Source organism: Monodon monoceros, unplaced genomic scaffold (assembly GCF_005190385.1).
Source record: "Monodon monoceros isolate NGI ecotype Baffin Bay Population unplaced genomic scaffold, NGI_Narwhal_1 Super_Scaffold_16, whole genome shotgun sequence".
NCBI lineage: Eukaryota > Metazoa > Chordata > Mammalia > Artiodactyla > Monodontidae > Monodon > Monodon monoceros.
The window spans coordinates 5,089,935-5,105,576 of NW_021703772.1; the positions used below are offsets into that span (position 1 = coordinate 5,089,935).

Genomic DNA, 15,642 nt, shown 5'->3' on the forward strand with positions numbered 1-15,642 from the left:
CCCGAGTGCGGGGGTCCGGGCCCGGGGCGCCGAGCCATGGGCCGGCGGGGCCGGGCGGGCGGTCAGGCGTGGGGACTGTCTCGCCGGCAGGTGCGGTCGCGGCGCGCAAGACCCGGGGCGGGCGGCGGCGCCCGCGGCTTCATTGTCTACGGCGCGGGGCCCGCTCTCATCCTCGGGCCTTTTCTGCACAGTTCGGCGGCTCCGCAGCCTCCGCCACTCCGTGGGTTCGGGACGCGCGGGCAACTGCGCCGGCCGCGGGCGAGGGTCTGGCGGGCGGCGGTTTAAAATGGAAATGCGCGCCGGAGCGGGGCGGGGCGGGGCGGGCAGGGGCAGACGGGCAGGGACCGCGGGCCGCGCGCCCAGCCCGGCTGCCGAGTCCCGGGAGCGCGGCGGCGGCGGCGGGCGCGCGGCTCGGCGGCCAGGCCTAAGCGCCGGGATGGATAGCCGCCGCCGCGCGGACCGGAGCCTCCGGGGGATTGGCGGGGTGGCGGAGGGCAGGAGCGGGGACGGGGGGGCTTGCGCCCGCATGAACCGACACTCTGGGGCTTGGCTTGCAAAAGCAAACAGAATATGGAGCATCTCTCACCTGCTGAGGGTTTATAGGAAGAACCTCTCCTAATCAAGGAGCTTTGAAGGAGCGACTCAAAAGGTTTGTTTTCAAAAGCAAGGTATCTTAGGTACTTGTTGCCCTAACTACAGAGGAGCAAGTGCACCCCCCAGGAAGGAGAGAACAAAGAAGGGCCCAGGAAGGCAGCATCCGGCGATGGGGGTGCGGTTCAAACCAGGGCCCTCCAAGTGAAGGACCGCGCAGTTTCACTCCTAGAATAATATTTTGGAGTATTTTTCCAACGGGTGGGGGAAAACTCCTGACAGGCAGGCATTTGCTGTCTTGGATAACAGGCCAGAGAATACAGTGGCTAAGAGCAGAAGAAAGAAAGCTGCCTGTCCCAGCCCTGCTTGTCCATTTCCTTCCTAGAGGGCTCAGTTTTTACACCTGTCAAGTGGGGATGGAAAAGAAATACAAAAACAAAAACCCAGTACCTAAACGCTGAGCGTTCTTGTGAGGACTGAATTAGCTGAGACTATGTGCAGGCATTCTGTGTTAAGTGCTAAATATTTACCATTAGTATTCTTTTTTAATCAACAGGTTGTCTTTGTTTTTAAATATTTATTTATTTATTTTGGCTGCACTGGGTCTTAGTTGCAGCATGCAGGATCTTTTAGATGCGGCATGTGGGATCTAGTTCCCCAACCAGGGATTGAAGCTGGGCCCCCTGCATTGGGAGCGCAGAGTCTTGGCCGCTGGACCACCAGGGAAGTCCCTTTACCACTACTATTTAGTGTTGATTTTTCTCCCATCATTTTTCCACCAGCTACATCTTGGCGCTGTAGACACCGGTTCTTCATATTATCTGATGCACTATGTTCACACGTACTTGATCGACGCATTAGCTCTTCATGTCCTGAACATAGATCTCTCTGTTTAAAAGCTTCAGAAGGAAAATGTGGTAAAGACAACGTCCACTCATCAAACCGGATGCTTTCACACAGCCTTCTCTAGGCCTGGAAATGCCAAAGACTGAGAGGCTGTTTCTAAGAAAAGTGCTCGAGGCCAGGCCAGGTGTGACTCTGGGATTAGACAGCTGTTCCGCAAGTGCTGATTTCCCTTCTTTAATCTCTTAACAAGTAATTATGGGGCAACTATTGTGTTTGTGGCACTGAAAAGGATACGAAGATGAATCATGACGTCTCTTACAAAGGAGGTTATAACCTAGGAGATCTGGATTTTACCTCAGAGTGAAATGAAATATTTGGATTTGATGAAATAAATCAAAAGGTGGTTGAGTTTATTTTTAAAAGGATACTTTGTGGCATAGAGGATTTTTAGGGCAGTGAAAATACCCTGTATGATATCATAATGATGGATACGTGTCATTACACATTTGTCCAAACCTATAGAATGTGCAGCACTAAAAGTGAACCCTAATGCAAACGATGGACTTCGGGTGAGGATGGCGTGTCAGTGTAGGTTCATCCGTTGTAACAAATGTACCACTCTGGAGGGGTATGTTGATGGTCCATACATGGTGCATGTACTGGGGGGTGAGGCGGGCGGGGGGAGGATGTGGGAATTCTCTGTACCTTCTTTTCAATATTGCTATGAACCAAAAACTACTCTAAAAAATAAGGATTTTTTTTTTTTAAGTACTTTAGAACACATTTGACCACCCTCAGTGGCTCTACCTGGACACAAAACTGCCACTGTCACAGGCTCACAAGCTCCATCCACCTGCTCTTGGCACTAAAGGATTCAGGAATGTGTCTCTCACATGTCCTCACTGCAAAGATGGGGACCCCAGGACAGATCGGTCTTACCTTTTGAGTTTCAATAAAAGGGCCCTTTGATAAGACACACAGATCACCAACTTCTAGAGCTAGAGCCAGGCAGTAATCAGCATCTATCAGAATGAGGCTTCTAGAACCCACAGGTTAGGGGAGTGTGAAGGCTCAGAGAGGGTGTGTGCTTTCCCCAAGGCTACACAGCTCATGGCTGACAGCTAAACCTGGGGTCACACTGCCTGTGCCCATTTCCATGCTTCAGCGCCATTTCTTTTGTCAGCGTCCTGCTTTGTGGACATCAGAGAGAGAAACAAATGTGTGACTATTACTGCATTTGACACTAATTGAACACAAATGATATCTCAACATCTCAGCAAGTTTTCACTTATTCATTTTTCCTTTTGTTCATTTATTCATCAAATATATATACAGAGCATCTACTGTGGCACTCCGCAGTGAGAAGGCAGAGTCTCTCTGTCCTCCGAGAAGTCACAAACCTGTGAAAGACGCTGCAGTTCTCAAGGCCAAGTGACGTAACACACAAAGACAGGAGGATGAAAGGGTGGTACAGGGCAGGGCCCAGCGTCTGATGGACAAGCACCCAAAGAGATAGTAAAAGCCTCCAATTTTACAGCTGTCGAGACTTAAAGGTCCACCAGGTCTATAAGCAGAGAAACTGAAATTCAGCAATGCAGAGAGGCCAGGATCTCTGTTAGGACCAGAATCCAAGGCCCTAACTTAGCCCTAACAAGGCCCTAACTTATTCTCACTAGTATTTGAGACCATGGCAACTTCCAAACATTGAGATGAATTTTAATATGAAATCAGCTGCCCCATAAGATATAAAATACATCTTGTTATCGTGGGCATTCACAGAGCCCAAGGGGGAGAAACAGCATTTCTTTTTTTTTTTTTTTTTTTGCGGTACACGGGCCTCTCACTGCTGTGGCCTCTCCCGTTGCGGAGCACAGGCTCCGGACGCGCAGGCTCAGCGGCCATGGCTCACGGGCCCAGCCGCTCTGAGGCATGTGGGATCTTCCCGGACCGGGGCACGAACCCGTGTCCCCTGCATCGGCAGGCGGACTCTCAACCACTGTGCCACCAGGGAAGCCCAAAACAGCATTTCTTCAGAACTCAAATACTGAACTGTTAGGGTCTGTCCAATCACTCCGCGGCTGTCTGGAATCCAGCCCGGGTTTTGCACTTAGCCGCCCGAAGATGCAGGCTGCAGAGTAGAAGATTCCATTCTATCCACCTTAGATAACTTGGAATCTTAGATGACACTGAACGAGGAGACCTCTTTCTGCTACAGCCGGTGTTGTTCACTATCTTCCAGTGCTTTCTGCCTCACAGGTAGCACCCATTTTCCATACCAATCGTAACGATTCCGTGTGAGGCCTGATCTTCTGCACTGAAAAACCTGGGAGAATGGCCTCTCCCTACTGCCCTGGATACATGGGCTCTTCCAATGCAAAGAAGACAGAGAGAGGCTCGGCCAGAACCTGCCCCTCCAAAATAGAAATCCTTTCTCACAGCCAGACCTGCCTTTGAAAAATAAAACTAATCATACTATATGTGTTCAGGTGGGTAGGACTGCTTTATCTTCCTGTTGCTTTGGAAAGCAGCCCTGCTAGACCATTACCTCTTGAATTTTTCCATGCCATGGAGTATATCTGTATCACCATTTTGGCTTTAAAAAAAAAAGAACGGAAGACTGTAGTCGATCTCACTGCCACATCAAAACCGCGCAGCCGGCAGGCAAGCAGGCAAAGCCTTGGCACTGCAGAGATGCCAATGTCAGAAAGGGAAGGACCACATGGGGGGTCCAGGAGAGGGGGCCGGCCCTACCTACGCCCCCACTCATCACCTCGGCAGCTGGCTTCCCTCCCCCAGCCTCAAGTTTATGAGATCCTTTGGCCACCCTCCCACGACTTCCCTGTCCCGGGCCATTTCTAGCTGCCCGTAAATTAAACATTCTGCATGAAAATACTACTTTGCAAGCTTTCCTAGAGCTGATCAGCCTTGTTTAAAGGAAACCCCTGGTAGTCAGCAGAGCCATCTGCTCCGCAAGCTGACTTTCCAAGCAGCAGAGCGCGCCAGCCAGTCATCACATTTACAGTATCCTCGCAGAACCACATCTGTGGGCAGCAGAAACCTGCCACCCGCTGGCCGAGCCCCGGCCTCTGCACGCCCGCCCCAGGAGCCATCGAAGGATCCCGCCCCCTGTCACGGGACACGGGACAGCCTCTTTTCTGGCATCAGGTTGACTGACAGATAAAAATAGGAAGCAAAGAAAGACATGTATGTTTTCCTAACAATTTCACGTTTTACCTTTTGGCAGAAGACTCGAGTCAGACCCTTGCAGGAGGAAGGGTTTCTGATGTAAGATCTACTGTGATGCTGAGCTTCTGCAATCACCCTGCCTGGGCTGAACTCATCAGGGGCCCCGTTTTCCCTCACTTTATAAACTGCAGGTTCAAGTGGAACTCAAGTGAGAGGCCCTTGAGTCACAGAAGGACAAGGCACGTGCTCAGTCCCTGGGGCGAGGGCATTCAGCAGAAGAAAGACCACAGGGCGCCTCTGAGCACCTATGTCTTAGCGGCATTCTTCCTCAAGGACCGACAGCAATGCGGTCACTGCCAGCCGAACGACGGGACCGTGGGATGTGTACGGAAGCACAGACATCACAAGGCAGCGCCTGTGCTCCACACGCTTCAGTCTTAACAGGAAGCCCCAAGGTGCGGCCTCAACAGGCAAGGCAGCCACACTCCAGGCGTAACCGGGTCAGCAGCTACTGACCACAACTGCACTTGCTGTGACCTTAGAAGAAAGGGTTTTCTCAATCCACTGCCCGTCCGAAGGCACCCTCAGATCTGAGAATCAGGCGGTTTTGTCCCCATGGAAGCCAGACAGCTGGGTGCCCCTACAGGTGGGCCGGGGCAGAGGAGGGGCTGGAGACCCACGCACCCACCCTCAGCGGTAGCTCAGGTCCAGCTCAGTATCCTGCCAGCAAAGGTTTCTCTGGGGGGCTCTCCTGTGGATTCCAGGTGACAGGTGATCACTACCAGATGCCGGCGGTCAGCACCACACCTGCGCGGGGCAGCAGCGTGGGCGCTCACACTTGACTTGCAGACGATTTCATGTCGAAGGTGAATCAGGAACAAACACCCTGACAGTCGGTGGACCTCTGACAGCGGGGGTTGACAAGTGTCACAAATAACCACCAAACAGAGGAAAGTGTTACATGTGATAAGAAGAAGGTGGGGAAGAGGAAGGCAGGAGATTATTATTTCTACCTGAGATACTCAAGAAAAAAGGTTTCCGAAAGGGAAGCAGTATCTGGCCTTCATCCAGAGCAGGGTGTGTCCACCGCAGCGCTCTGGGCCTTCTGGGCATCGTAGGGTGTTCAGTTAGCAGCATCGCTGGCCTCTGCCCACTAGATGCTAGGAGCACCCCTCCCCCCCCCCCCCCCCCCCCCCCCCCCGGCCGGCAGATACTGGCAAATGTCTCCTGAAGGCAAAATGCCCCGGGGCGGATCCAAAGGCACTGACGAGACACACCCACGTGAAAAGGGGACTAGGGGTTCCCGTCTTCTCAGCTTTTCATTTTACCATTTTAATAATTCAGCCAGTCCTGCCTGCCTCTGGTTGTAGTAATGGAAAGCTCCAGACACTCTCTCTAAAAAAAGAGAAGCGATGATTTCCAGTAGTCTGTCCCCAGATCCGAAGAACAGCAGGAGTTACAGAGGAGGCCACGACTGGTCCTCACTCTGCGACAGACACGTCATCAGTTACAATTAGTTAAAATGAATAAGTATCATGGATGTGATTAAAATGCTGGAAAGGAAAAAACTGAAGTTCTGCCCTACCTTATTTAAAATCCAAAGCAATGTTGTATTATTTTTAATCAGAAAATGTCCGAAGCAAGATGCCTGGAGGCTTGGACCCAGGACTGCCTTCCAGCACTGCCCAGGTGTGGACAGAGCACCTGAGGGCACGTGGGACCTCAGCTCCCGCCACGAGCCCCTGCAGGGACTTGTGCACAGCCCTGACGGGCCACTGACCAAGGGCTGGAGGTACTTTGTCACACGGTCCGCTCCTGCCTTAGCTCAGGGTGATATCACTCCATCCTTTGCAAACAGGAACCGCTGTTTAAATTACAGCAAGCTACAGCTGGAAGAGATTTTAATTTGACCCATTTCACAGATACAGCAGCTGACTCCTCGGGAAGCCACCTGCCCGAGGCCAAAGGAGAAGAGCAGAGGAGAGGGCCGTCCACACAGCCGGAACAGGAGCCCCTAGGAAACCTCAGAGCCACTTCAGCAGCCCAGTGAGGAGCAGTCCTGATTTCAAAAGGATGCTCCCTGTCAGTTACGAATAGATTCTCACTCCCCAATACAGGAACGTGTCAGAAACATCTTCCTGGGCTTCCTTGCTAAGTGTCAGGCAAAAGTGACTTAAGATGCTGATAGAATGGAAGCCAAGCCTCCTCCCTGTCACTTTGTGGAAACAAATGCCAACACCCCATGGAGTGACAACCAGAGCAGCTCCCGCCTACGGTCACCCTTGCGATGCCAGACGCTGCGCTGCAGCCGGGGCTCCCCGCAGGGATGCTCCCCTTTTCCGGCCTCTAGCTCTCTGCGGCGGTTCAGCTGATGAGCCAGAAGGGTTTAATCAAGGGCAACACACAACTCTGCACCTGTCCCCTGAACAGCTGCAAAGAGGCTCTGGAATCTGTGTGGAGAAAACCCAAGGAACTCCCACAGATTACCTAATCCTCCCAGCCTTTCGAGTGCATGAGGGGCCGAGGGGCTGGGCTGATCTGGTAACATTTTCCTCTGCAGGATCCACCAGAAGGGATTCCCCTAACAATAAAATCTGCCCGATCGTAGACAATCAAAACCCAGGGAAGAGCCCTTCGGCCGGAACTGCCGTCGGAACTGCCATCTTCCAGTGATTCGCCAAAATGACCAACACAAAGGGAAAGAGAAGGGGCACCGGCTACATGTTCTCTAGGCCTTTTAGAAAACATGGAGTTGCTCCTTTGGCCACATACATGCGAATCTACAAGAAAGGTGATAATGTAGATATCACGGGAATGGGCACTGTTCAAAAAGGAATGCCCCACAAATGTTACCGTGGCAAAACTGGGAGAGTCTACAATGTCACCCAGCATGCTGTTGGCATCACTGCAAACAAACAGGTTAAGGGCAAGATTCTTGCCAAGAGAATTCGTGTGCGTATCGAGCATATTAAACACCCTAAGAGCCGAGACGGCTTCCTGAAACGGGTGAAGGAGAATGACGAGAAAAAGAAGGAAGCCAAAGAGAAAGGGACTTGGGTTCAGCTGAAGCGCCAGCCTGCTCCACCCAGAGAAGCACACTTCATGAGAACCAACGGAAAGGAGCCTGAACTGTTGGAGCCCATTCCCTATGAATTCATGGCATGATGGGTGTAAAGAAAATAAAAGACCTGGACTGTAAAAACAAAACAAAACAAAACAAAAACACAGGGAAGAGTCTGATACGGACCCTCCTAACAGCCTGTGGAGTAAAAACAAAATACCAGGAGCTGTCGAAGAGCAGCCACCTAAGTGTGTGTGACGACAGCCGGACGTTTTCCAGGCTGGTCTTTAGATCCACAACCCCAAAGATTCGTAAAATCCAGAACTTCTGTGGAACTAACAATCGAGTACACAAATAATGCCGTGGGAATTATTATCTGCACTGTTAACAAAGCTCACCATCAAGAAGAGCCTGTCTGAACACGAGTTATCACTACTGCATCCTGTGTGGTATCTGACTGCAGAGATATCTGGAAATCTTTCATCTGTGCCCCAGGGACTTGAAGGTTTGATATATTTTTCTCTAAGGGCTGAAAACAGCGTGTGAAGATGCCTGTTCGAAGCCCAAATCCCCCCTCTGCCCCAAATCCGCAGCGGGAGACATGTGACCAGCCTCCTGCCTTCGTTAGCCAACGTGTCACCAGCTCCGTGGTCCCCAGGCTCGGAGGATAAACGCTCCACGGTGGCTGATGGCAGCAGCCAGCCCCTTGGTAGTTACAATTTGCATTAGAGCTCTGGGGACAGAAGACAAGTGGGTCGCCGGGATGAGTTCTGACGCAGTAAGATGGAATAGAACATCTACGTCTTCTCCTCATCTGCTTGCCACACACTGGTCATCGGCAGCCAGTGCACAAGGAGCAGGGGCGAGGGGTGAGGGGTTCCTGGAGCAGGAAGGTGGGAGGACAGGGGGGCGCAGGGGGAAGGCAAGGCTGGGTCTCTAGCCCAGACAACTAGGGCAGCTCTGAGCTTCTTCACCTAGTTATGGTGGTGTCCTACACTTGCCTCCTTTCAAAAATCACCACCAACCCCAGGCATGAAAAAGGATGGACCGAGGGGGGAATGATAAATAAAGCGGCCACGGCCAAACAACCCACAGGACTCAAAGTCTTTACTGACTCTCCCCTCCAGCGTCATCGCTGTTCCCCCAGGAGTGTTGCTAACACTTCTGTGATCTGCCTGGCAATGAACCAGCACAAGACTTTCCAAATTTGGAAAAGGAGGTGCATGACGCCTAACCTGCCAGCTCTGGGCACCACTGTGGGTGGATCTAGGGCAGCCTGAAAAGCCTCTAAACTACAAAGTCATATAACCACCTAAGACATGACTAGTTGGCTCCGCAACAAGTGATGTGCGGAGCTGGGGTTCAGGTGCCATCCCTGGGTCCCTCTTCTCCTGTCACTCTGTCACAGCCACTCCACCCCAAGGGGGGCGGCCGGGAGAACCAGGTCACACACACCTGCCTCCTCAGCCCCAGTGGCCTTGTCCTTCACTGGCTTCCAGAGGCTCCTCCCATGGCCACACCCAGAGCTAGCGCTGTCCTACCATCCTCGTCTCCAACAGCTGTTCCTCTGCCCACAGCCCTCCATGCCGGCCAGCCTCTCCTTCCGGAACTGCACCAAAGCGGTTATTTTAATGGACCCTCTCCTTCCCAATCCTTCAGATCCTTCTGTATCCGGCAAAGGCCGAGACATCTCATTGTCTACACCAGCCACGACCCTCCCAGCCCCTGGTGCCTCGGAGACCCCTGCTCCTGCGCTCCCCACAAAGGTGCGTCCATCCAAACTCCACCCCACTGGACCGACGCTGCTCACAAGGTGTCCACGGCCCGGCAGCACGTGGCGCCCACCCGACCCTCTGCATCTCCAGGAGGCTCTCGTGCAAGCTCAAGCATGGAGGCACCGGGCCCACTGCAGATGCTCGCACAGCAGGAAGGGCTAGGTGCCAGCATCCTGCAGCCCTGGGCTCCCACCCACCCTCCCCATTCCAACTTTCCAGGCCGACCGCCTTCCCTGAGAACGCCAGGGCACCAGGCCCTCTTACGAAGACTTCGGGCCAGCGTTCAGAGCGGCCTCGCTCTTGAGCCTCACAACCACACCCACGTCTCCCGCTCAGAGTTGGCAAACGGACCCTGTACCATCCATCACAATCGTGTCCTCTCCTTCGGCCAGGCCAGCCCATGAAAATGCTCAATTATCTCCCATTTAATAAGAAACAGGAACAAGAGCCTCTCCTCCATCTGCGTGCCCTTGGCCTCTGCCAACGTCCTCCCAACTCTCCTTCCTCCCTCCATTTCCCCATCCTCTTCATCCTCCCCCGGATTCCCAGAGCAGGCGGGCCTGGCTGCCCCAAGCCCCGGCTTAGCCCACTCTCGGGCAACCATCCTTTCTGCTGTGATCAGACTTTTAGGGCACAATTCTGCTCAGACCCCCAGAGACTCGTGTCGTCTGCAGAGGAAAATGCCCACTCCTGCACTGGTGCCCCAGGCCCCAGACAGCCCCCACTCGCCCCTGCAGTATACAGCCACCGGGGTGCCGGACTCCAAGGCCAGAATGATGCAAACCCCGTGTGACTTCGGGAAAGTGACCTAGAGTCTCTGCACCCAGTCTCACTTATGCAGTAAGGTGATATAATCACAGGGCAGATGTGACGACCAAATGTGATGATGTCTGTGAAGCACCGGCCCCGATGCCTAGAGCAAGCGTGTGTCGTCTGCATCCCCAGAGTCTTCCCTGTAACCCATCAAACTGCCTCCTAGTCCAGACTCACCCCCCCACCCAGTCTCACCACTGCCTCCTGCTGGGGCTGCAGGGTCAGCTACCTCCTCTCATCACTGGGTCCCGGGCTCAGGTGTCTGTGTGTGGCTTCCCCGCCACACACACCTGTGCACACCCCTTCTGGGTATCGATCACCCTGCTCTGACCTGACATTCACCATTTACGTAACCACCTCCCCCAGAAGATCAGGGTTCTTGACATGGGGCCACCAACCTCACCGCTAAACCCCAGCCCTTATCAGCGTTCTGCTTGAGAAACGCTGCCTGATGGTTCACTTGATCAACCCAGGTGGCTGATCAAGCTGAGTCCCGGAGGGGAGCAGCAGTGCCTTGGTCTGTCATGTTACAGATAACGGCAGAGGTCAGCTGAGTTGCTGGCCCCGCCCCACTCTGGGATGCCCCAGTTTATACAGCTACACCGCAGGGCCACCCAACCCCCTCAGAGTTTATCTACAAAGTCTCCAGCGGTTAGGGAAAGACACGGCGAACACGGTGATTCATTTCTTCCCCTGGCCACAGAAAGCCTCAGTTGCAGCTGATCTTGGGTGGCTGCCCCCCGAGCAAAGGTGCCCCTCCCTTGGTGGAAAACAGGCAAACGTGATGGGGGGGGGTGGCGAGTTCCCAGAGCCTGACTGCCTGTGGGGAGTACCCCCCCAGCAGAAGCTGCATTTTAGGGAGGGGAGTGCTGGTCAGAGGGCAGACAGTCTGGAGCCTGGAGAAGGCCTTCCTTGGAGGGATCCCCTGGTAGGGCGGCTCCTTCCCCGCCCACCCCTCGGGCCTGGGCCACACCTACTATGCAAAAGGAGGCGGGAGGGGATTCGCCCAGGGGTCCCCAGCCATTGCGGGATGGGGGTGGTCAGCGGGGATTCCACAGACAGGGGCTCCCCGCCCAGCACTGGGCGTTTCCTGAGACAGAAGGAAATGCAGGCTATTGAGTCAGGTGCTTAGAACACCCTCGAAGAAACACAACACCTGAAATAACTTAGAACTCTTTAAAGGGAGGCCACTAATGGGACCTCCCCCGGAGTTAATGCAAGGATCCAAAGGCTCTGAGCACCTGGCACTTCAGAAGTTCTCAAAATAATGGTTTTCGGACTTCCCTGGCGGCTCAGTGGTTGAGAATCCGCCTGCCGATACGGGGGACACGGGTTCGTGCCCCGGTCCGGGAAGATCCCCCGTGCCGCGGAGCGGCTGGGCCCGTGAGCCACGGCCGCTGAGCCTGCGCGTCCGGAGCCTGTGCTCCGCAACGGGAGAGGCCGCGGCAGTGAGAGGCCCGCGTACCGAAAAAAGAAAAAAATAATAATGGTTTTCCTCACTTTTCAGATGGCACATTCAGAGAAGCCGTCAGGAGCTGTGGAGGACCCACAGGGATGGCCACTCTGCAAATACCACATCGCTGCACCCAAGCCGTCCGAGAATCTCCAGAGAGGCGGCAGCTGTCACTGGAAATCTCTGGGCGCAAAAAACGGTGACCTAGGCGGCAGAATGTTCACGCAAAAGGCCTTTTTCCCAGGAAGACTGCGCTATGGAATTACGAGTTCACACCCAAGGAAATTCAATACTTGCGACAGCCATCCACAAATCCACCGGCACACACCACTCCCCCGGAACTTGCCAGTGTTCACAGGCTGTCATCAAGCGAAGGGATGAACCTGGGCCTGCAGCCTGCTCACGCCACCTCCCCCAGGCTGTGGTGCAGGGGCCTGGCCCACTTCCTGCGGCCAGGCCAGGGGCGGGTCTCACTCGTGGCCAAGAATGAAGGGCCGCGGTGTGGCCATTCTTTGTAAGCCACCCATGCAACGCACTTTCAGTTTACCCACTCCCTTCCAGACAAGATGTGGAAAGGTATTTTACATCGATCGAAGATTCCCAGTTCCAAAGCCTACTGTGTGCGGCTCCGTCCTCCCAGAGGCTTAACCTTTGAGGCTTCGAAGACACCAGGCCACCAGCAGGGCAGGCAGGCCCACCCCCAAGCCAGCCCTTCTAGCACTTCCACCCAGACCCCCAAGGGGCCCGCTCCCCAACCTCCTGCAGCCCAGGTCTCCCCTCAGGGGGCCCGCAGGCTCAGCCAGAGCAGCCCTGGGCTCCTCTTGCCGAAGTGGCCAAGGCCAAGGCTGGAGGAGGGCAGGCCACGGCCAGGCTCAGCCAGAGGCCCTTCACAGACGCTTTGACACAGTTCATCCATTTTATTCCCCCAATGCCCCGATAAGGTGGGCACTGCTATTATCCCTAATTTTACAGACTTGGAAAGTAACTCACAGAGGGGTTGAAAAGGTGCCCTGGATCTCATTCCCGGTGTGCCCTGCCCCGACACCCTCCCCAAAGCACCGACTGCACCCAAGGGGTGAGGCCGAGCCCACAGAGGAAGGCTGGACTGGAAGTCAGGGTGGGGAGACAGGGTGAGAGTGCTTTGTGGAAGAGGGGGAACTTCATTTTGCTGTTGCAGGTGGTACTGGGTAAAGAGGTAACAGACTTCGGAAGCAGGTAGGCAGAGGAAGTGACACACACACACACACACACACACACACACACACACACACGCGCCCTCACCTGGCTCCGTGCAATGGGAAACTGAGAGTTCAAGGCAGCCTGGGGTAAAACAGGCTCCCATTTCACTTGAACCTCTAGGGACAAGGTACCAGTCCAGGGGTCAAGATTACCCCAAATCCTTCCCTCAGGGCTGAGCAAAGCCCTAGGCTCCCTCCCCTTCCCTGTACAGGCTTTGAGAGGGCTTCAGCCTCCAGCCAGATTCCAGGGCAACCCTCCCAGGAAAACCTAATGGCCCCAAACCACCAACCCACTGCCCAGTCCACCTGCTGAGCCCGCCCCCTCCAGGAGAGCCCCCTCCGGCCCCCCTGAAACCTGCCCCCTGCCCCCCACCCTGTGTGCCCCCAGGGCCCTGTCACCACCCCTGGTCCCGGCCCCTGACCTCGACCCTGGAAGGCAGCAAGCAAGTCTGTCAATTGCAGTCCTCCCTTCCCTAAAGAGGAAGTACTCACTTACGAAGCCATAAATTCTTAGCATCAGACATACTCCGCATACAATTAGATCAGAACCACGGCGTGGGCATCAGGAAAACTGCCCATCCCCCAGGGGATCCAGACCTTTCGCGGTTTTGTCAACTCAGCTCCTCCAAGGGTTATATTAGCAGCGTTATTTCTAAAGCAAAATCTCGTCATTTCTAGTAACAGAAGAGATTTATTTTGCTAACAGAAAACGGTGTGCACAGAGAAGCAGAAATGATTTCCAAAAGGATTAAAAAGGGTAAAGGAAAATGTCCATAAATGATTAATTGGCTACCAAGGTTTTAATGACCTTGCTGACCAAGACCAACAGTTTAACGTTCATAATGGCGTTTGAAACATCACTGCACTTGTCTGCTTGGGCTGCTGTCACAAAGTATCACAGACTCAGGGGTTTAAACCGCAGAAATCGTGTTTTCTCACAGCTCTGGAGGTTCAAGGTCTAAAGTCAAGGTGTCGGCAGGGGTGAGTTCCCCCTCCATGGCTTGTAGGTGGTGTTTTCCCCCTGTGTCTCCACATCGGCTTCCCTCTGTGCCTGTGTCCTAATCTCCTCTTGTAATATAGGACACCAGTCTTATTAGATTAGGGTCCATCTTAGTGCCCTTATTTTAACTTAATAACCTCTTTAAGGCCCTGTCTCCAAACACAGTCATAGTTTGAGGTACTGGGGGTTAGGGCTTCACAGCTCATGGCATCTTCCAGATGGCATCATGGTTTAACCAATAACAACAAAAATTCGTAAAGGAAGGGGAGCATTCAATATCTAACAGTCCCATTTGGATTTACAAAAGGCCTTTTTTGCAGTAAAAACTCAAAGCAAGCCCGACATCAGCAAGGTGCTGCCAAGCTCCCCAGGCCCCAACGGGAGTAACAGTCACTAGCTGGTGAAACTCAGGACAGAGAGAAACTCAGCTTTTTCCGGAGGAAGCCGAGTCTCACCCCCCGCCAGGCTCACTGCCATCCTCTCGGGGAAACTAGGAAAATTCACAGCACACGTGTGGGCTGGGATCAGTCTTGACTCTCATTTCTACCTTGTCATGGACGTTGCTGGATTCATTGAAAACCAGGCGTGTCTTGCTCAAATATTAAACCAAAACCCATGTGTATGGTCAGCAGTTTCAACTAAAGACCCCTGGCACACAGCGGAGTGCAATGCTTCTCCTTTTCCTTTGTAGCTCTTATGTTCAAACTGCGTTGTTCACTAGGCATAAAGCAAGATTTTAGGCTTAAAAGTCAGTTCTTTCTTTTTTTAAAGTAGCCCTAAGAACAAGTGCATGAGGACTGTCCGGCCAAAGAGGTGTGTCACGTTCAAACCCGAGCCTCCGCAGTGGTAGTAAGGCACCAGGATAAATGAAAGCAATATTCTCTCCCGCCTGGTGTCCCCATCAGCCAGCAGCAGGCATGACCTACCCCCCCGGCCAGTGGGAATGGGCTGTGGTCTGGCGGTAAAGGACGACTCCTGTGTCCTCACAGGGAAGGGGACATGCAATGGACGGCCTTCCCAGACAAGACGCTTTCTCCCCTTGTCTGATTGAGCCTGTGCAGCCCTGCTAGTTACTTACTGGAAGGCTCAAAGCCCCAACCGCCTTGCCTTCCTCTGCACTGCCCCCTCTGATCCAACAGAGGTTCACCCACAGCACGCAGGACAGAGTCTCACTGGGGGGATAAAAAGGAGGCTGGAAATCTCCACTGGACAAATTTAAACATGAATAAATCATACTTTCTGGAAAAATATATACATATATGGTTAAGTTAGATTACTTCCCACAAAGTAAGGGATTCTGCTCCAAGGCGACCCATAGAGCAACAGGGGAGCCACCTGCTTCTCTCCAAGGTAACTGCTCCACTCAGGGTGCGGCTCACACACAGCCTGGCTTGAGAAACACCCTGTTATTAGTTGGTCAGATAAAAGCACTCAGCAGGGTCTGCTCTCTCCATCAGCTTTCACTCTGGAGGTCGAGGGCAGGGAGTGTAACACTGGTGAAATAAAGGGATGACGATCAAAAGGAAAGTGAGGTGAGCCTGGGAGGCTTCTGGACGCCTAATTAATTCCATGTCCTCAATTCCAGCATGAATTAATTTTCCAAGCCTATGTATGTCTGCCTTTAAATCTATGCTGACCTTGGGTGGAATGCACAAATGTTTCTGTTATCACGCAACTCA

The 15,642-nt window shown here is 53.5% G+C and overlaps 1 protein-coding gene and 1 pseudogene across 3 annotated transcripts in view; one reads left to right on the forward strand and one right to left on the reverse strand.

Annotated features, from left to right (window-relative positions):
* Positions 1–15,642, reverse strand: part of AGAP1 (ArfGAP with GTPase domain, ankyrin repeat and PH domain 1) — a 562,113-nt gene that overhangs the window by 409,500 nt on the left and 136,971 nt on the right. The gene's annotated exons all lie outside the window — the stretch shown is intronic.
* Positions 7,303–7,825, forward strand: LOC114896445 (annotated as a pseudogene).